The sequence below is a fragment of the Myiozetetes cayanensis genome, unplaced genomic scaffold (genome assembly GCF_022539395.1).
Source record: "Myiozetetes cayanensis isolate MyiCay16 unplaced genomic scaffold, myiCay2020 scf29, whole genome shotgun sequence".
NCBI classification, from domain to species: Eukaryota; Metazoa; Chordata; class Aves; order Passeriformes; family Tyrannidae; genus Myiozetetes; species Myiozetetes cayanensis.
Genome location: NW_026087510.1, coordinates 2143344 through 2163688, shown reverse-complemented (window position 1 = coordinate 2163688; position 20345 = coordinate 2143344). Strand labels below are relative to the sequence as shown.

The following is a 20345-nucleotide window of genomic DNA, read 5'->3' as shown; positions in this document are numbered from 1 at the left end:
TGGGGCACAAGCACTGCCAAACTGTTGGCATGCAGGGAGCACTCTCTGCCCTGTTTGCCCATGGATTATCCTTTGCAATTGTTGATTTTTCTCACCATATCCCACACACATCAGACATTTTCAGACAAGCTAAACAAACACTAGGACAAGCACCTCTGCTATGTCCAAAGGATTACCATATGAATTTGCACAACAATTTGAAACTGAATTGCAGAAATCCTGCAAGAAAAAAAAAAGATAATTAAAGATAAAAGGAGCTGTGATAGGATATACTCAGCTTTTTCCCAATAGGGAGAAATTAGGCTACATTTTGTAATGATTATCCATGTAGAGATTAGTCAAACAATAAAGCAAACAGCTTGCCTCAACTAATGTTAAATTTCTGTGTTATGTATGCCACAAGTATATTCTCTCTCCTGGGTTCTGATCCACTGGTAATGACACTTTAAATTTTGAGAGGCCTGGCTCAAATATTACTTAATGTTCCATCACTTTTTGTCGTAACAAGTATTTCAATAACTTGGAAATGATGGAATTTGAAAGATTAGTCACATTATGAGGCACATCACCAACAATTCTGTCAGCACCACAATGTTTTCATCCACCCTCACAAGCATCATGCATGAGCGAAAGCAACGCCAGTGTGAGATGTTAAACCATTTACAACAACTGCAAAGACAGCATCCACCTCCCCAAAACAGCAGGCATGCCTCTCCCAGTCCATGCTGCACAAGCTGAGATGGCAGCAGGTATAAATATCTCCCAGCATCACTCCAGGACGTCAGAGTGGAGAGGCAGTGACAGTCCTGTGTGTCACCGGTGTGAAGCAAACACAGCGTGAACCGAGAGCCAGCTCAGCTCCCATGACTTTGAAATATCTCCTCCAGTGGAAGATGAGCTCATTCTGAGCTGTGCAAGTAAATCAACCACCCCTTCAAGACAAAGCAGGTTGGTCTCTACACCGCTCACATTTACCTTCCCATTCCCTACCCAGCAGAAATGTCTTTCCTGCCCTCAGCATCAGACCCCCTGAGCCGCCACAACACCCACGTGTGACACCCCACACATGCACCCACCACCCCCCAAACACTCAGGGAGTGGCAGTGGATGGTGCTCTAAGAGAAAAACACAGACAGCACAGTCACTGCTGTTCTGTGTTCAGTGCCTGAGTGTTTTGGACACAAGCTGAACCCAGTGAACTCAGGCAGTGCTTCAAAGGAAAGCTCTGAAATTCAGAGAAAAGCACCACCAAAAAAAAAAAAAAACCCAAAAATCAACAGTAACCATATTTTCTTGGCTATTAAGGAATAGCAATTTCTTTCAATGCTGCAACTACACAAGAAGATACAGAGACAACATCTCTGGGGACTTCATCTGCAGCAACCTCTGCAAGTCTCACTAAGGACATCCTACTGAGTGGCTGCAAACACTCGGTTTTTGCTCCTTCTCTGGGAGGGGAAGAATGGGGGAATATTAAAGCTGAGCGAGGGGCAGAGTCCCCCTCCCTGCTGGGGGAGCCAAAAAGCCACTGCAGTGTCTCCAATGAGAACCCAAGAATGGTGCATAAAGCAGATAACGTGATTTACTCCCCGGTGTAAAGCAGGTTTGCCATCACCTGGGGTTCCCTGCAGCAATATCAGCAGGGACCATCAGTTTAATCCTCCCAGGACTGAGCTCACTGACCACCCAGCCATGTGCAAAGGCAGCAAAATTGGCACAAAAGGGGCTTTACGACTCTGGGTCTTCCTCCAGCTTTTAATATGAAGATGATTTATTGTGCTCCAAAGGACCATGCAGAAAGCTTTATCCCACACTTAAGTTAATTACCCCAGCTTGCCTAGAAGGCAGAGAGGGTGCATTTCCTGAGCTCCCTTGGCAGGAACAGGCTTTGAGTGCAGCAGGAAGGGTTTGAACCTCGCTGAGGACTGAGTCAGGACTGCGTCACCTCCTCTGCAGCACCATCCATCACACACACACACATTGTTTCAAGGAACTCTGGCTCTGGGGCATTGTGCTGCAATGGTAACAATCAGGTAATGTATAACCACAACATTTATGCTCTACTGGCGAGTTAAAAGTGGAAATCATGCATAGGGCTGGCACAGCAAGGATTATTTATTGCCACGAAAGGAAAAAATGGCTTCAATTTATTTAGTCATGTAATAAAGAGAAGAGCTCAGCCAAACACCACCTCAGTCTTTACTCCAACTGTGCATAATGGATCTGTCTATATCCATATCCTTATGGCACATCCATCATGAGAACAGCAACGAGCTGCAAGAGAACTCGGAGATCACCCAGGCCAGCCCTGTCCTGCTGCGGCCAATGTGTCACAGGCCTTTCCTCCAGGGCCAGTGCCCAGCACAAGATGAATAAAAAAAGGAAAAGAAACGTCTGTATCAATGTGTGCTGCAGTGCTGCCCACGCAGCCTTCGAGAAGGCACACTCAGGGTTTGCTGTAAGAAAACAAACTGTTCCCCTCCAGCTTCCTCCTGCCACTTGTCTCGCATCCTTTCCTCCTCCAGCAGCTCTTCCCAAAGGTTCTGGCAATTGGAAGGGGTTGTTCCCCTTCCTACAAGTGGATGGTACCGCTCCCTTCCCCACCCCCTGGCGCCTCTCCTCTGAATTAAATCACTCCTAAAAGTCAGAAAGACAAAAGCTTCTTGTTCCTGCCCATGAAAACCACACCTGAGCTGGCTCCTTCAGAACAGCGGCTTCTCTGACAACAAATGGACTACCTGCACCTTAAAACAGGTGAGGACTGAGATGGAGACATCTCAGGGCTACAAACACAACTTCTGTGTGCTTTACTGGCAGGAAATAAAAGTGACAAATAGGCCCGACCTCCTGGTTTAAGCCCAAACAAAATTCACCACACAAAAGCAGCTCCCCTAATTAGCTGCACTTAAAAGTCCATTAGAATTCAGTTTACACAGCTGTAAGCAGCTGCAGGTGGTCATGAACACACTCGAAGTGGCTGCAGACTGCAAAGAAAATTGCCCTGGCAATGCTCATCCAGGGATTTTCTGTGCAGGGCAGGAGTAAGAAGACACCACAGACCTGTTCCTCTCTAAAATCAAATCGTTAATTATTGCATCAGATAATATTAATAACAATGACAGCGATATCTCATTCTCTGGCCAAGGTAATAAAGCTGTCTGCTTTCACAACGTAGCAAAGTGCCAAAACCCCTCTCAGTTCAGGAGATAAGTTTTCCATTTAAGGACTGACTAGAGCAAAACACCCTCTTGTATTATTTTTCCTAGAAATGAAGGCATTAGAAGGCTTGAGTCTGCCAATTATTTTATTGTGGCCACAAAAGCAGCAAAGAATCCTCTTGTAAAATCAGTTGGTGATTCATTAGCATCTCATCTTCTAACTGAACTAAAAGAAAAAAAAATAACTGAATTATTAAAAATATACAGAAGAAAGCTGAAGTTCAGTATGGTCGCTATTCCCACTGAAACTCAAAGAGAAATCCTGACAGGTATTTTACACTGCAATTTTTGTGCTTTTACATTCTTTAAGGGCCTGTAAGCACCACAAATATATCACGATACAACAGACAGGTTGGTGCTCAGGTACCAAAAAATGCATTGCAAATACTGACCCTTCATTTGTCAGGACTGTGGAGCTCAGTAGCTTTAACCAGGTTTAAATTCTGATTTAGGGTTCCTGCAAGAGTCCTCCTGAGGCTCTGCAATGAACATCTAAGACTTAAGAGGTGACCACACATAGCTTGGAACATCTTGTACAGCGAAATAACCCTATAAAGGTGAGTTTTCCCTTTAGGATGAGTAATTCTGAAAGGCACGGCACCAGGACCTCATTGTTCCATTCCAACTTAATCATTTAACAAGCTCCCACAAATTTTTAATGGAACCATGGAGGTTCAGGAGGTGGAACAGGACGACCCACCACCAAAACCCCAGGGAACAAGAGATGCACAGAAAGCTGCGTGCTATAACCACATCCCAGGCCTCAGGAACAGGCAAAGACAACCACGGTGGCACCAAGACCAGCCTCGGGAGAGCAGTGAACCCACAGCTCCCACCCAGCTGCTCCTGCTCGCCCCGAGACCCTCATGGACAGAACCCCCTCAGGGCAGTGGGGAAGGGGCTGCCTTCCCTCCACACCGAGCCTTAGGGCTGCCCAGCTGGGAGCCTTTCCCTGCACCCTGCCCCAAGGGGTGCCCTGACACCCCCTTAGGGCAGGACCCCGTGAAGTTGGGACCCAATGAATTTGAGACCCCATGAGAGGGCCAGCCCCTCACGGCCCTCAGAGAGCGGACTGCCAGCCCCCCACCTGCAACCCACCTTATATACCCTGGGCTGCCCCCCGCCGCCTCACACAGCCAATCCGAAGACGGGGTGCGACGCCCCCTCCCCTAATTCGGCCAATAGGAGGCAGGGGCGCGAGGCCCGCGGCCAATCAGCAGGCGCGCGTGCCCCCCCCTCACACAGCCCGCTCCCCGTCTCCCCGGCCCCGCCTGAGGGCCCTGCGCCATCGGCCCCCCGGGAGGGCGCCCGGCGGTCAGCCGGCCCCGACCACTGCGGGCCCGGGGGGGACGCGGGCCGCCGGCCAGGGCACGGGCATTGCGGCGGGGACGGGCCGGCAGCCCAGGGCAGCGCAGCCGTGCTGACCGCGGGGCGACCGGCCCAGAGCAGTGATGGAGGGATGAGACCCCCGCAGTGCTGGGGGGGCGCAAAAAGATGGCTCCGGCAGCCCCCGCCGCTGAGGTGCCGGGGTCCGGACTGTACCACACAGAGAGGGGGGGAGCAGGGGTGGGGGCAGCCCCTTCTCTCCGAGCCCGGGGCGGGTGGGGGATCCCGGCTGGGCCGGGGAAGGGGGGGAGCGGACTGTACCTCTCCCGCGGGGGGGGTGAAGGGGAATGAGTGCGCCCTGCTCCCCACTGGCGGGAGCCAACGGTTTATCCCGGCCCCGCACCGCCAGCTCCGGGCGCCATCTTGGGTGCGACTAAAACAACAAGTCCAAAACCCCCGGCGGGTCCCCGCGGCGCCCCCGGGCCGCGCTGCCCTCCCGGACCGTCCCATCGCGTTACCTGAGGGGGTCCCGTGCGGGCGCCGCGCCCCGGCCGCCGCCGCCGGCCCCGCGGCGGCCCCGAACCCCCCCACCTGTCCTCACCTCACAATGGTAGCTGCAGAGCGGGAGGGGGGGCGGCCGCCCGGGCCTCATTAGCATAATCTGCCTGGCAACAGGCCGCTGCGCCGCGCGCTGATTGGCTGAAGCGTCTCCGCCCGCCACGATGGGGCGCAAAACTGCTCCAGGGAGGGCTCGGAGCGCCCAGGTCAGGGGGCCTGGGGTGGGGGTCGGGGAGGGAGGACCCGGGCCCGCGGGAGGGGACGGCACGGGGGGGACCCCGGCCCGCGTTTTCGCTGCCCCCTGCGGCTGTGCGCGGCCAATCGGAGCGCCGCTCTCATCCCCGCCGGAGATGTCTCCGCCAATCAGGACGCGCCTTTTATCGCGGTGCTCCGCCCCCCCCGTGTGGGAGGTGGTGTGGGGGCCGCGCGCAGCGCCCCCTGCTGGCGGGGCGGGGCAGCGCGGGGCGCCCCCTGGCGGCGGGGAGGGCCGGGGGGCGCTTCCCACACGAACCAACCCCCCATTCCCAAATTTTCCAGGACGGGGAGTCCATCCCCCCCCTCCCCTCTGGATAACGAGGTGACTCCCCCAAAGCTCTCCTGGGCTCCAGGCCGCGATGCTCCGCACCCCCTCAGCCCCATCTGGCAGCCCCTGGTACTACAATTACCTAAAATAGTGTCAAAACCAGCGGGTTTCACCAGAATTTTACTTAAAAGCTGAGGCGTGAGCTATTAATATCTGTCCAGAGTCAACCCATGAGGAAATGCCCCCAAAAAGGGCTCCCTCTGCCTCACAGGGCCCTAACTGGCACTATAATTTAAATTTTTCCAGGCACTTGGGAAGCTCTTTGACCCACTAGCTCAGTAGATGTTTCTTAAACAAGACAACCCCTGTGTTTAGGACCTTTTTAGGTTTGTTCCAAGTGGCTCCATGAACTTTGTGTGCATAAACCCACTGTTCTCTGCAGCGTGGGCAGCCACAGATCCTGCAGTGACCCATTGTGGGCATCTGACCCAAACCCAGGGGCACGGGAAGGGGAAATTGGGGTCACAAATGAGTCACTGCTTTTGCAGAACTGGTTCTGCTCAACCTCTGCCCTGCGAGAGCACCAAGAAAGTCTGATCTTGGTGCAATTAAGTCTAATTTTCCATTAGGTCTGCCTTTTTAAAGGCCTGCACTAGTATTTTAAATTGAGAGCTGCAGGTGCATATTGAAATCATCCCCTGTTGTACTGACCCAGCCCTTCCATGAGCAATCAAAATTTAAAGAAAACCCCTCAGAGAGACAAATTTTCTAACTTGTGCTTAGGAACTTGATCTTAAAATGTTGGATATACATTTCAAACCTGAAATGAGGAGAATTAACTTAGTTTAGGAGCTTTCAGGTTTTTTTTTTCCCTCTCACAATACCTTTTTATGCCTCTGGGCAGTTGTCTTAATTTGAATTATGGCAGTTGTGGAGTTGATTTACTCCTCTGTCCCATAAAATCAGTTTCCATTTCATGTTGCCACACTGAAACATCAGGAGAACTAACAGCAATACATAAGACCAAACAAAACTTCTTTATTTCTCCTAAGTCTTAACAGGTACACGTATTACTTTTTTTAAAAAGTCAGTGTTTTCGGTGTTATATTTTTTTTATTTGGGTTTCCAAGAGTCTCCCTAACAGTTTGAAGACTTGCTATGCCACAGGTTGTTTTCCCCTCTGAGCCCAATCAGTGCAGGTTTCCAGTGGCTGCAGATGCTGCTCTGATGTAATGCCCATTGTAATTCCCCAATTCCACGTGCTGTTGCTGGTGCTCCAGCACAAGCTTTGTTTTCTTTGCTGGCAGAGAGAGGAGCCCTCACAGGAGGTTCATTTATTTCTTCCTAATCCTCATGAAATACATGAAACCAGCCCTGGTCTGGAGCAGTGCTGGGACCAGCCACCAAATCCTCCTTCTGCCCCTCATCTCCTGGCTCAGCAGATCCTCCTCTCCATCCCTGCACCACCTCATTTGGTGCTTTGGCACCTCCTCCCGTCCTGCCTGTTCTGTCTCTCCCCTCTGGCCACTCCAAGGTTCATTTTCCACTGTTTCCCACTGACTGTGTCCAGGTGGAAAAGCACATTGCAACCCCCACCCTGTTTAATTTATTCATTAATATCAATTTGCCCTCTTTCACTTGGACCTCCTCACCCTTTCCTTTCACCCACAAAAACCCTCTCAAGCCTCTGCCTTAAAAACACGCCTCCCACACCTTGGCCACGTTCCCTAAAGCTGCTCCCCAACCCTCTAGAAACATTTTTCTTGTCCCATCCATCCCCCTTTGGTTCAGGTTTCGTTGGGGTTATTGGATTTTTCTCCATGACATAATCTCATTTTTGAGGAGCCCAGAGATTAAATCATGACAAAGAGAAATGCTCAAGGGCTATAAACCCATCTGAGTTATGGAAGCAGCCCCTGCCTCGCTGGCCCTGGTGACCTCCCAGCCTCCATCTGTGCATGACAAGTAGGTACTTAGGCCCAGATTCCCAAATTAAACTGCACACAGATGGGCTGTGGATTGTGGCACCCACCTCCCTCCCCTGGTGCGAGTCAGCAGCTGGCTGTGATTTAAAACCCCAATCTAGGAGATGGAAAAACTTCTGTCCCTTAAAACCTGCTAAATTATAATGCAACTGGAATGGAATTACTTTTCATCCTGCACAGAGAATACAAAACATTAAGGGGGTGATGTGAATTCACTAGCTTAGAGCGAGCCACAATAAATTTAATTAAAGTGGCCTCATGTAAGACACATGCAAGTACAGCAAAGTTATCTTAGTTTGGTTCTCGGGATCATTTTGCCCCTAAAAAAATTAATTGGTGTTTTGGTTTTAAACAGGCTGAATTAATCCCTTTAACTGCAAGAAAAGGTTTGACTGAAAGAAATTTGGGGTCAGTGTTTTAATACCTAATGATCAACATTTGAAGTGATTTTATTTTGAATGAAAAGCATCTCATCCCATACATTCACTGTTGGCTCTCTGTGTCTCATCTGTAGTCACATCCCCCAATGTTTATTAATAAATATAAAGCAACACAGAAATAAGCCAGGAAACCACTTGCATTGCCCCCTCCCCTAATTTTTACTGAGTAAAAGATGCAGCAAGTTTCAGGAAAAGAGAGCTTTTCAATCCACTGAAAATCTATTTAGCCAAGCCCTGCTGGGGTGTGGGGATGGGAAAAGTGAGTTCTGGCAGCCAAAATGCCTGCAGGGGAAATGCTTTGCCACTCACACTCCAATATCTCCCTGACTCCATTCAAACAACATTTATGGAGGCTGCTGCTGCTCCTGATGGGGCCTCCACATCTCAGGGAAGATAAAAAGCAAGAATCCCTTTAGTCCTTGCCCCACCTATTTCAGTAGCTGGGTCTCTGAGGTGGCACAGTGGGACTGCAGTCAGGGACAACGTGGGAACCTCGCATTTTATTTTGGAACTTCCCCACCAACCTCTTGTGGTGTTGACTGTGATGGGCCAGGTGTAAATATTCTGCAAGGTTTGGCACAAAATCCGGGGTGGATTTGTTTGCACTGCTCGCCCTTGGTCTGCTCTACCCAGGAATAAATTCTTTTGGATGTTCCTGAGGTTTTCCATGGGGAGCTGCTGAGGCTGGAAGGGGATTTCCCCTCCAGTTCAAGTGAATTCACTGCCCAGCTCTGGTTGTGCCATTAGTAGGAAATCATTTGTGCACCAACTGCAAAATAAACACAGAGCCTGTTTGGGTTTCCTCTCCATTAAACAGGCTGGAATGACTCAGGAAACTCAGATACTTCAGAGTTTGCCAGAAACTTATATAAAGGTTGGATATTCTCTACTAAAATTCCTCCTGTGTTGCATCATATTGATATCTTTTTAAAAAGAAAAAATCAGTGTAAAGATTTTATTTGGAATGAAAAACATACCATTAGCTAAAGCATTTCGTCCCATCCATTCACTGTTGTCTCTTTGCCTGATCTGTACCCACCCAAGTGGCATTTACCCCCTAATATTTAAAAGGAAATACAAAGAGGCACAGAAATAAGCCAGGAAACTGGCTTAAAATTTAACAGGCTGGCTTCAAAATTGACAGGATTTAAAAGTATTTTTGATTTTTCTAGAAGGTTTCCCTCTCTCCAGCACTGGGAAAGAACTTGAAACATATCCCTTTAATTGCTTTTTTTTTTTTTTTTATATGACAGAGTCAGCCTTACTCTGCCTCTGTTGGGAAAGAATGAATCTTCAGAGATATTCCTCCTGCTTCTGAATTTGGTAGGTAAATAAAAGAAGCAATATAGAAACAAGTTCAGTGATAACTTGTGGCTGCTGTCTAAACATCTACCATGTTTCCTTAAAAAAAAAAAAAAAAAAAATCCTATTTTATGATGTAATTTAGTACTACATGTACCAACCCCATACTCTGTTTATCTTGGCTTTTTTAAAGAGCAGCCAAAAGTTGCCTCGCTGGGAAAACTCTGTATCCTTTTTCAGTGTGTATAGGGATAAAAATACTTATCTGTCAGATGCTCAGTCTTCCTCCCTCTCCAGGAGTTAGAAATTAGAAGTCTGACCTTCTCCTGGAGGGAGGAGTTGGCAAAGGAGATTCCAAGCCAGCACCTCCCCTCCATCACACTGAATAACCTGAGCAGGATTTCTCTGCAGAGAAACTGAGGCTTTTATTCTTGCAGCCTTGAACAAGAGACTAAAAACATCACCAAAGACAAGGTTGGTTTTTTTTCCCAAAGCTTATTCTACTTGTTTGTTCTTGTGCCAACATTTTCATGCAGTTTAAAGAGGGGCTCTGTCCTTGCCCCAGTGTTTACTCTCCTGATGTGTTTATAGACAGGCACATCCTCCCCTCAAGTTTGTTTTGTCAGAAACAAACCCACATTTCTTTCATCTTCTGCTGCCCCAAAATTCCTCCTTGCCATCTGTCTGACCAGCTCCTCTGCTCCACGGGGGCAACAGGGCTTTTACAGAGAACATTTCAGTTGAGGGGATGCAGTTTTAGAAGCTCTCACTCATTTTTAAGTGTAAAAAAATGTCCCCTGGGGTGTCTTCAGCTCTCCCCCACCAACCTGCATCTCTAAGCTCATGGAAATACTCCCCAGTCACCATGTCATCCTTCAGGACCTAAAGGAGAGGACTGAGGCTCATCTGGAGATGGCAGCAGGGACATTCCAAAATCCAGGGGCTGAGGCAAGTTCAAGAGAATGAGGCAGGGCTGGGGGCAGAACTGGCAGTAGAATTATAGTGCCATTCTTTAATTTTTTCTTAACCTTAAGCTTTTATTTACCGTGTTTTCAAGTCTTCCCTTAATTTTGTATCATAGCATGTTGAAAGTAAGATTTTTATAAAGAAAAGCACTGGTGAGATTCTCCCACAGCATTCTGGGATTTGGAGTTTCAGTGGAAGAAACCCCCCGTTTTTCAGGTGGGTGGTGTTGCACTGCTGACACAACCTCAGGGCCTGGGGTCTCCTGGGTGAGCAGACACTGGGGCTGCCTTGACTTAGATGTCATTTTGGACTGCACTCAAAGTATTTTTGCAGTTGGATGTGTCCTTCCAGGGAGGAGTTCTCTGGGTAGGAGAGAAATGTTTGCTTCGGGGGGTGATCAGTTAAAGGGAGGGAATGTTTTCCAACTGAAGTGAGTTGGAAGGTAAGTGTGTTCCACCCACGCTGGAGACAGATACCTGAATGTTTTGGAAAACAAGTACCTGAGGAGAAGAGGAGGAATCAAATGGAGGGAGTGCCAGGATTTGTCAGGGAGTTGGTGCTGCCTTACCTGTGCAGATGACAGCCCCCAGTGATGTCACCTCACACAGCCATGGAGAGGAGCCCCAGCCTCTGCCTTGGTGCAGAGATGGCTCCAGATGAGAAACTCCTGCTGCCACACACACAGGAAAACCAGGAACATGTGCTGCTCAGGGGAAAAGAGCTGCCCAGAGCAGGGAATTCTGGCAGAGCCTCTGCTGTGCTTCAGGCAAACGGCACCGGAGGAAGGATGTGGATCCCGGAGGCTGTGATGAAAAACCACGTCTGCTTCCCCCCAACCTTTCAGTGAGCAGACATAACCCAATTATTTCAAGCCAGTCTCTTTTTATTCTTTCTTTTTTTTTTTCTCCTGCAGGAAATAATCCTCATTGTTACAGCTCATGTGATGTTCTCCAGGTGCACCCAAATGTTCTGTGCTGCAGGTGTGCCCAGGCACCTGGCCAGCCTGCCCCAAAACAAAGGGGTTTTCTTCAAAGTGGATTTACACGCTGAAGTTACGCCACCACTTTGCCTTTCTCTGTTATTATGGAATTGTTCAACTGTTGCTTTGAACTCCTGTAACCCCAGCCTGCACACAGTGGAAAAATTCTGGGTTTGCTTGCCTGAGCATGAGGCTGCAGCTCACAGTAAAGGGTTTGCTGCAGTTCCAGCTCAGTGTTCCTGTCTCCTGCATCACGGCAGGTTTTCTGCCTTCCTTTTGCAGGGTGATTTGTTTCAAGGGTTTTGCTGATAGATTAGAATTGATATTTCCCAGGGCTCTCCAATCCCTTGGCTTGGGAAGACTGTGCACTCCAGTGGGAGCTCAGGTTGGATCTGGGCTCTTCAGTTTTATCAAAGCGTCCCAGATTTTGACCCCTGATTTTCAAAATACTCACAAATTTGCTGCTCAGTGAATTTGCCTGAATAATAGAGGAGCACAGTAACAACAAGGGCACTTCTTAAAGCAAATTTTGAAGAATTCTGATTAAGAGATTTGCCAGCTGCAGGCCCAGCCCCTCAGTAGCCACTTTTTACACTGAAATACTTTTTTACCACTGTGGGAAGATTCTCTTGGAAGTTATTCTTAGAGTTGCTGAGGTATTTGGGAAGGCAAAGGCCAGGAATAGGCCTAAGATGACAAGGTCATTTTTCACTCTTCAGATGAGCTTGGTAAGGCTGAATTCATCTCCCTGGTGAGTTCTGTTTCACCCAAAATAGCTTAAAAGTTGAATGAGCAGCTTCACATCCTCCTGGTTCTCAACTGCAAGAGGCCCAGGGAAGCTGTGGCTGCCCCAGCCCTGGAAGTGTCCAAGGCCAGGTTGGAGCAACCTTGGCTAGTGGGAAGTGTCCCTGCCCGTGGCTGGGGTGGAGTGAGATGATCTTTGAGATCCTTTCCAACCCAATCCACTCTGTGAACTCCTGTGTTCATCTTTATACTGAAATCCACATTCCAGCTCCCCTTCTCTGCCCTTTCCTCCTTAATTCCCTGCACAACTTCCAGGACACCTACTGATGATGCCTGTTTGCCTTTATTCCCATCTCTTCCCTAGGTTTATTTTCACCTGTTCACTTTCTCTTTATAGTGATTGCAGAAACTGTAGGAAAAAAAAATAAATAATAGTTAAAATAATAGTCTTTTGTTTAGTATAAGAGCAACTGCAACACAGGAAACCACACTGAAGGTGTAATTAAGACTAAAAGCCAATCCAGTATTTCTGTGACACCTGCTGGGAGTTTATCTCCTTTCAGTCTTTCACCAGGTTTTCGTTCACAGCTGACATGTTGGTTGATAACAGAAATAGGAAATAAAGAGGAATGCAAGAGCCCTGTGCTGTACAGACTGCTGGCTCCTCTCCCCATGGAATGCTCAATAGTGAATTATGCAATTGTTGAAAAGCTCTTGGCAAACACTGGAGTTAAAGGTGGAGAGAAGACTTAACACGTGCAATATTTTTCCTTCTCTGATTTTAAAGAAACATCTTCCCAACATACAGAACAACTTCCATGGCCATAAACTCATTTAAATCTTATTTTTCATCGCTGTGCTTCTTGGATGCTCCTTTGGTGAGCGATTTCCTGCCCTGTGCCAGATGCTGTTCTCATTCACAATGGAGTAACAGTGCTCTGGCAGTGATATCACAGTATCACTGCACAGCCCTTATTGTGACTTCTCAAATTTAACCTTCTGAAATACACTCTTTGTTGGTTGTGTGGGGACTTTCAGATCTAGGGTTTGATTGAAGTCAGCCTGTAAAGGGAAAAGAAAAAAAAAAAAGATAGGACAGAGCCTGGAGAACTTGGCCAGTTTGCAATGTGCAGAAAAACATGGCAACCAAAGAAGGGCAAAAAGGAAAAACTGGACTATTTGATATATTCTTGTCTGGGTGGAGGGAAAGCTTGAAATAAGACCTGTGTAAGTCCTTGGTTTGTAGGTTTTGAGGTGGTGCAGATATTTAATTACTGCCCCTCTGCTCGTGCTGGATGACCCAGCTGATGGTGGATCAGCACGTGGTGATGGCCAGGGGGACACCTGTCCTGGGGCTGCTCTCACCTCACCCTCTGGCCACAGCTCCAGCTCTGCACCCACCTGCTAAAGGAGGTGCATCCAACCACAAATAATTCTGAGTTTTTCATCCAGACCCAGATTTCAGCCCTTCTAACCACAGGCCAGGAGCGTTGCAGTTGCCTGTTGTGAACTGTAATTCCCTTCTCATTCCAACACAGTTCCATCCTTTGCTGGGATAAGGTTTGAGAACACTGGGGGGTGTGTTTGTGCACAGAAAGGATTCTTTTGAAGGGTTATGTAAAGATAGATTTTCCAGAAGACAGAACAAACAGAAGGAATCCAGTTGAGTTGCAGGGAGTGGAGCGCTCTGAGTTGTAAATGCAGATTGGAGCACTTGCATCCCACAGGTCCCTCTGAGGTTGCAGGGTGTGTCTGGGTGTCTGTGCATGTGTTTAAGCATAAATTGAGCTAAGGACATATATAATTTTATATGCTTATTCCCCCCCCCCCCATTTAGAAGTAAACTGGTAATTATGAAAAAGAAAGGGAGATGGAAGACATTCCTTTTGCAGTTGGTAAGCGAATATTGATTTAACATCTTTGCTAAGCAGACACTTTTTTTGGATTGCTTTTTAGCCTTCCCAGTCAAAAAAAAAGGAGCTGGCAAATGGGTCTGTGGTCCAGCTGTATTTTCAGGAAGTCTGGAAAAGGTCTCATTAGACTTCTGAAGAGAAAAGAGGGAGATATTTATCATACCCAATGGAATATTGATGTATTAAAATGTGCTGATCTAGGAGATTTTAAAAAATAGAAAATGCAGTCAAATTTTGCCCTCCTTATAGTCCACTGAGACTGCACCAGGTAATATGTTGAGGAAAAATTTAGCCAAAAGCAGTTTTGAGGGAAACTGTTAAAATGCAGATAAATGAAGATGTCTGCTGACCCCAAGGATCTGCATTCACGTGGCCAAGGTTTCATTACTCACACTGCAATGCTTTCTGAAGTGTATTTTTGTATCATCATTTCCCATTTTAAATTCAGCTCTTAAATCCCAAAAGGGAATTAACTACCAGCCATTTGCATTTTAAAGGGAAAACTCAAACCTCAGTAGAGTGCTCTACTTAAGGCTCCTTTTATAGAACTTAACCAATGAGCTGCATCTCGTGGAGACCCTGGGGAGTCAACCAAGGGACTGGGACAAGGAACAGCCTAGACTTGGAACAATCCTTGGAATTTGCTTCAGAAAATGCTGAATATGCTGATATCAGTGTGAAGCTCTCCTGCAAAATGGTGCTTTTCATTCTTGTAGGGTAAAATGTCTAATGTTGGGGGGGGGAAAAGGGATCTTCAAGCCTGGGTGAGCTGGGAGGGAGAGCACAGGCTGTTCTCCCTTCCTGGGTGTGAGGGAAAATCACAGTAAAATGAAGTTGTAAAATAAAGGGAGTGCCTTTGAATTCAGCCCTTTGCAAGACATGGGAAATGACTGTTGGAAAGTTACAGGATGGGGGTTTTGTTTTGTTGTTTTTTTTAAGATGTCTCAGGAGCTGACTCATCTTCTGATTCAGGAGGAGAACTGAGGGGGCCGTGCTCCCCCTCGGGCCATAGGTCTGGGGTGGAAGTTGTAGGCAGCCCTTGGAGATGCTGGGATTCATCTTCTCCTCACATGGCCCAGTTCCTTTCAGCTGTGTTCTGCTCTTTGCCTTTATTCACCTGACACTGACTTCAAATACATGTATTTCTCTATTTCTTACAACCACAGAACCTCTATCCCCACTTCTCGCTGCTGCAGGGGTTTAAAAGCTGCCAAAGCACTGCTACGTCTCATTTTCTTGTGGCCCCTCCAAAGAACTCTGCTTCAAAGGTTACAAAAACCCTGGAGCACCACACAAAGCCTCTCTCCTGAATGAGTTTATAAATCAATAGTGCTGGGGAGCCCTGCCTGTGTTTGGGGCATTGGAATAAAAAACTTGTAGGGTGAGTTTACAGCTGTGAGTTCCTGTGACTGTGAATTCGAGTATCCCACTGTGTTTTGGTGTTTTATTTGTTTCCCCCAGCTCTCAGCTGAGGACCAGGCTGCTGGTTACACAAGGCCCCTCAGTTGCTTCCCAAAGGTGACGGTGCTGGAGGGCAAAGCTGCAGGTCCCCATGGCTCCTGGAGCACTCTAGGTGCATTTCCAGCACCTGAAGTAAATATTCTTGTGCTGAAATAAGAAGAATGACTGGGTGGTTGGGAGCTGTGAGGCTCCTAATGGTGATTGTAACAGGAAATGTCTTAATATTTGTTTAAATAGAATGATGCAAACTGCAGCTTTCTGGGCTGATATTGGATTAAAGTGAGTAAGGAGGGGATTTTTGGAGTTATTTTGCTTCTAAGTGCAGCAGAAAAACGAGCACTTAAAGGTATCATGCAGCTGATGGAAATCTACAGTTCCCAGTAATTTGCATTATCAGGCATGATGTGTCTCCCAGACATTTTAAATCCCTTGTTGCCTGTCCCTGTGTCATCAGTTCCTTCCTCACACACCCTGCTGGTTGCAAACTGAGTAACTGCTCAAACAAGTGATGGGGTGAAATAAAGGGTGACTTTGGTGTGCCATGGAAGAGCTTGTTAGCACAGGTTTCTCCACGATGCCTGGTGGAGCAGGCACTGAATCAGACCTGATTGGGAAGGGAGGGGGAGATTTTTTGCTGTTGAATTGCACTTATCTTCAAAGCTGCTGCAAATGAGTCCACGTTTATTCAGCAGGACAAGTCCTGAGGTTTCTATATTCCGTGTTTTTCATTGCCGTGTCATTTGTTAGGATGATTTGGCTTTTAATCTACCAATGAATACTGAATGAAGAGTTCAATCATGAATCAGATCTCTTCTTTTGCTTGCCAGTAACACAAGCCATTTTTATTTTCAATTTCAGGTTTCTTTTACAGTAGAGGACAAAAATAAATTATGAGTGAAAAGAAGTTAAAATTGTTCCTCTCCAGCAACTCTCCTGCATCAATGCTTAATCCTTCCATTATGTCTGATGTCATTAATCATTCTGCTGTAATATTTGACACACACATTTGTGGGACAAATTAAGATCTAATATAAAAGCTGCAATAATACTGACTTATGTGGAACTGCAGCTAATTATAACATATTTGAATTTTCATCTTTCATAGAAGACCTCTATAAAATGAACAACCTTTCCCACTGCTGAAATGAGACTGAGACAGGCGAGCAGATGAGGGGAGAGGGAAGGAACATCCAAGGACAACAAAAGGAATCTCAGCACCACAATGAGCCAATATCTGTGGAAAATACACTCAGTTGGTGGAGGATTCTTTTTAATTGTGGGATTTTTGTTCTCTTTAAGCTTTCAGATGGCTTCCCTATCACGACTGTGATGCTCAGCCTGTTTAAGATGGAGTGGTTTGCTTGCCTTGACACATGAATGACTGATCCTGCCATCTTCAGAGATTAAATGTCACTTCAGTCTTCCCAGGTGGACTGGAAAAATAAAGAAGACAGGATGCCATTGCAGGAAGATATTACAATGTTAGAAGGTGAGAATTTACTACATATTTTGTGCAATGCAGCCTCTCCTTCCTCTCTCCCCTCCAGTGTCTTTATTTGTAGACCTTTACAGCCTCAGTTTTTTGAGTTCCCTGTGTCAGGGGCAGTGTTTGTGTTCAGCTCCTTGGAGAAGCATCAGGCTTTGCTCTCTGCCTTGAGATCCTGCCAGTGCCCAAAGCCTCAGATCCATCTGGAGAGAGATAATGAGCAGCATGAATTCCCAGTTTGTGTATTAGCTAAAAAGGAAGTTAGGCTCTGCTATTTCTGCATTTGGGATCCTCAGTCTGGGTGTGGGCTCATCAACTCTATTGAATTATATATCACAGGTAATTTCATTTCCTGGATAGTGGATCCTACAGCTGTGCAACTCTATCCCGAAATGGATTCCTTATGTCCCTCAGACACTGCTTTTGCCTTGGGTAGTCTTCAGAAAAACAGTTAAATTCACCATGATCACTGGTTTTGCCCTCCACCTAGGCATGAGAGGAAATCATAGACTTTGGCACATCTTCTGGCTGCTGGGGTTCACGTGCAGAGTGTTGAAGGAGCAGCAGCTTCCTTTAGCAGCCATGCTCTTGTTGTGCTGGCCTCAAGCATCCTGGAGTGAGGTATTTTTCATTTTCCTGTGCAATGCCACCCTTTTCCTGTGCTGGTGCTTCAGCAGAGCAGTAATACCTCCAAACCTAACTGAAGGGCTAGTTTGAAGTTTGCAGTTCCAGGAGAGTGGGGATCAATGCCAGGGTTTTGCTTCCTCAGCAGTGTGTTAGGTGTTGTAGAGAAGGGCTGTGCTGTTAGAGATGAACACAGCACAGACTGCTCTGCACATCTGCCCCACTCGAAACACCTCAGCCCACCGGTGTGGAAGCCAAATCAATGGCACCGTTTCAGGCATGGAACAGAGCAGTGGGAAAATGGCCATGGAGTTAAGGGTTCATAGATCCCAGTGAAGGGCAGATTTTCTCCTCCTGCCAAGCCTTTTTGAAGATGTTTTTGAGCAGAAACACAGGCTTGTCCACCACAATTTACTGTGTCACTTCCTTTTCACGCTTCCCGTGCTGCTTTTCCTCACACCTGCCATTATTCCTGCAATTATTGTTTTATCCCTGGTTTTCACAATAAGACTCCACTTCCAATGCATCTGTTCTTATTTATTTTCCAGCTTTTCACTTTCCTAAACTTCCCTGTATTCCCACAGAAATCACCTTGCTGTTTCTAAGCTCCTGCCTGCCTTGTGTTCTCTCTCGAGGCCTGGAAGCTCTCTTTGGTTACCCTGTTTTGTTCCCCTCTTTCTATGGAACATCTCCCTCCTCTCTGTGTATCCTAAAGCCAATTTCTCCTGCAGTTTCCTCCATCTCACTGCTGCTGAACTTCCTACATCTTGTCCCCTTCTCTGAACTCGTTCTCCAGGTACTGGCAGGATCTCACCAGTTTGCTAAAGAGCTGCATTACTAAATAAGAATTTAGTTGCATCACCAAGGAATGAACAAGATCTGGTGGCTTAAACCTTTTTTTTTCTGGGGCCTTTTTGTCCTGGGAGGACTGATCTGTGTATGAAGGGGAATGTGTTACAGGATCACACTTGGAATCAGGGCTGTCTCAGTCAGGGTTGTGAATGGGAATTAATACTCACCAAGCACTGTGTAAATATTAACAGTATATTAATTTATATAGCACTAAAAATACTATATAAATTCAACCTCCAATGAAAGCCACTATCCAAAGATTTATAAAGAACTTGTACATTTATACCTGGGAAGGAAGAAAAATCCCTCCTTTTCTCAAACAAGAGAAAAGCCTGACTCAGAATGTCTTGTTATTTACTCATGTATTTATTTTACACAATAAAATATTTACATTAAATGTGTCAGTTTTCAAAAACGACTTGTTACTTCATTTTTCAAGTGAATTTGGCCAAGTGGAAAAGGAAATTAAATATGCCAGAGGACTGCAGTAAAAGAGATTTAAGAGTTTTCAAATAGTGTGAGAAACGGACTATAATAAGTGACCAATGGACTGGTCAGCTATTTTAATTAAAACTGGGCTTATTGATCTATCATGGATTTACCCCATCTGCAACATTTCAGCAATATTCCTGTTTCAGAAAATAGCACTTGGAAGAGACACCAAAGAAATGGAAGCTGTGAATGGAAAGGTTTTATAACTATGTGACATTTTGTACTATGGTGTCCCTGCCCATGGCAGTGGGGTGGAACAAAATGAGCTTTTCCAACCCAGACCACTGTGTGGTTCCATTATACTGCTTTTCTAACTTAATTCTAGGGGTTCACTCTTTATTAGTGATTAAAAAAAACCCTGAAATATATTGGTTTACATCAGATTTTTCAAGGTGTCATGTTCTTCAAACCAGTGGGATCTTTTAGCAGTTGCATCTTCAGTGTGGGCATTTGCCATGCCTGAACTGATTGATGCACATTTCTATTGGGGAAACTAAATAAAGCACTAAAAGGGGGCTAATAAATGTTCTGCACCAATGGGGGAAGAGCTGTGGTATCAGCAGCTTCTGGTGGTAGCTCTGCTTTGTTCCTGAAAGGCTTGATTATTTTAAATTTCTGTTTATAAGTAACGTGGTGAAATTCAAATAGCCTCAAAGCAAATTTGGCGCAAAAGCCCCTTGGTTTTTAAGCCAGAAGCTGAGTCCTTAAGTAGTGGCACCAACAGTGGCAGAACATCTGCACTGGAAGCAACCAGTGCCGTGCTCTGCTTGAAAGGAAAGGCAGGGCTGTTTCACACCCACAGCTGCACAAACTGGAGATGGTGAATGCGATGTGCCTGTTGTTTAATTAAATATTGAATTAAATACGTGTCCCATTGTTTAATTAAAGTTTATGTTTTGCTGTGTTCTACAGAGGTTGGCAGCACGTGTGTTGTCTTCTCTTCCAGGTAGTGCCTGGTGAGCATCCAGTGTTGGCAGCAGGATGAAGAAATCGGTGATTGTTATTCAATAGCTGTATTTTAAGAATGAATATATATATATAAAAATATATATAAAACAACTGTATCGAGTTTTATTGTGAAACAAGATGCGCTGGGAACTTGCTGCTTACACCATGGGTCAAGGGCTTTGAGAAACCAGAGACGGTTTTTTGAGTGGGAAACGCTGTTTTTTTCTAGATGAGGAAAACACCTCCCTTGGCTTCTCTTCCCCCAGAACCCCCTCGCAGTGCTGGGAAGTGTTCAGTCCACAGACCCCCGTACAGCCCACGGCCTTTGCGGGTTGATGTGTGTGGTTGATATGTGGGGTGACACAGGCGGGGTACGGGCGGTGGCACAGGCGGGGTAGCGGCGGTGACAAAGCTGGGGTAGCGGCGGTGACACAGGCAGGGTAGCGGCGGTGACACAGGCGGGGTAGCGGCGGTGGCACAGCCCGCTCACACCCAGCCAAACTCCCCTCAGGCCTCCCCTCAGCGCCG

General features: G+C 46.7%; 1 protein-coding gene and 1 pseudogene across 1 annotated transcript in view; one reads left to right on the top strand and one right to left on the bottom strand.

Moving 5' to 3' along the window:
- PRDM10 (PR/SET domain 10) overlaps positions 1-4280 on the bottom strand; it is a 41297-nt gene extending 37017 nt beyond the window's left edge. The window contains 1 exon segment of the mRNA XM_050322860.1: positions 154-4280. The gene's annotated coding sequence lies outside the window, so the exon portion shown is untranslated.
- LOC126643973 (translation initiation factor IF-2-like) lies at positions 4253-19886 on the top strand (annotated as a pseudogene).
- Positions 19887-20345: the final 459 nt, after the last annotated feature.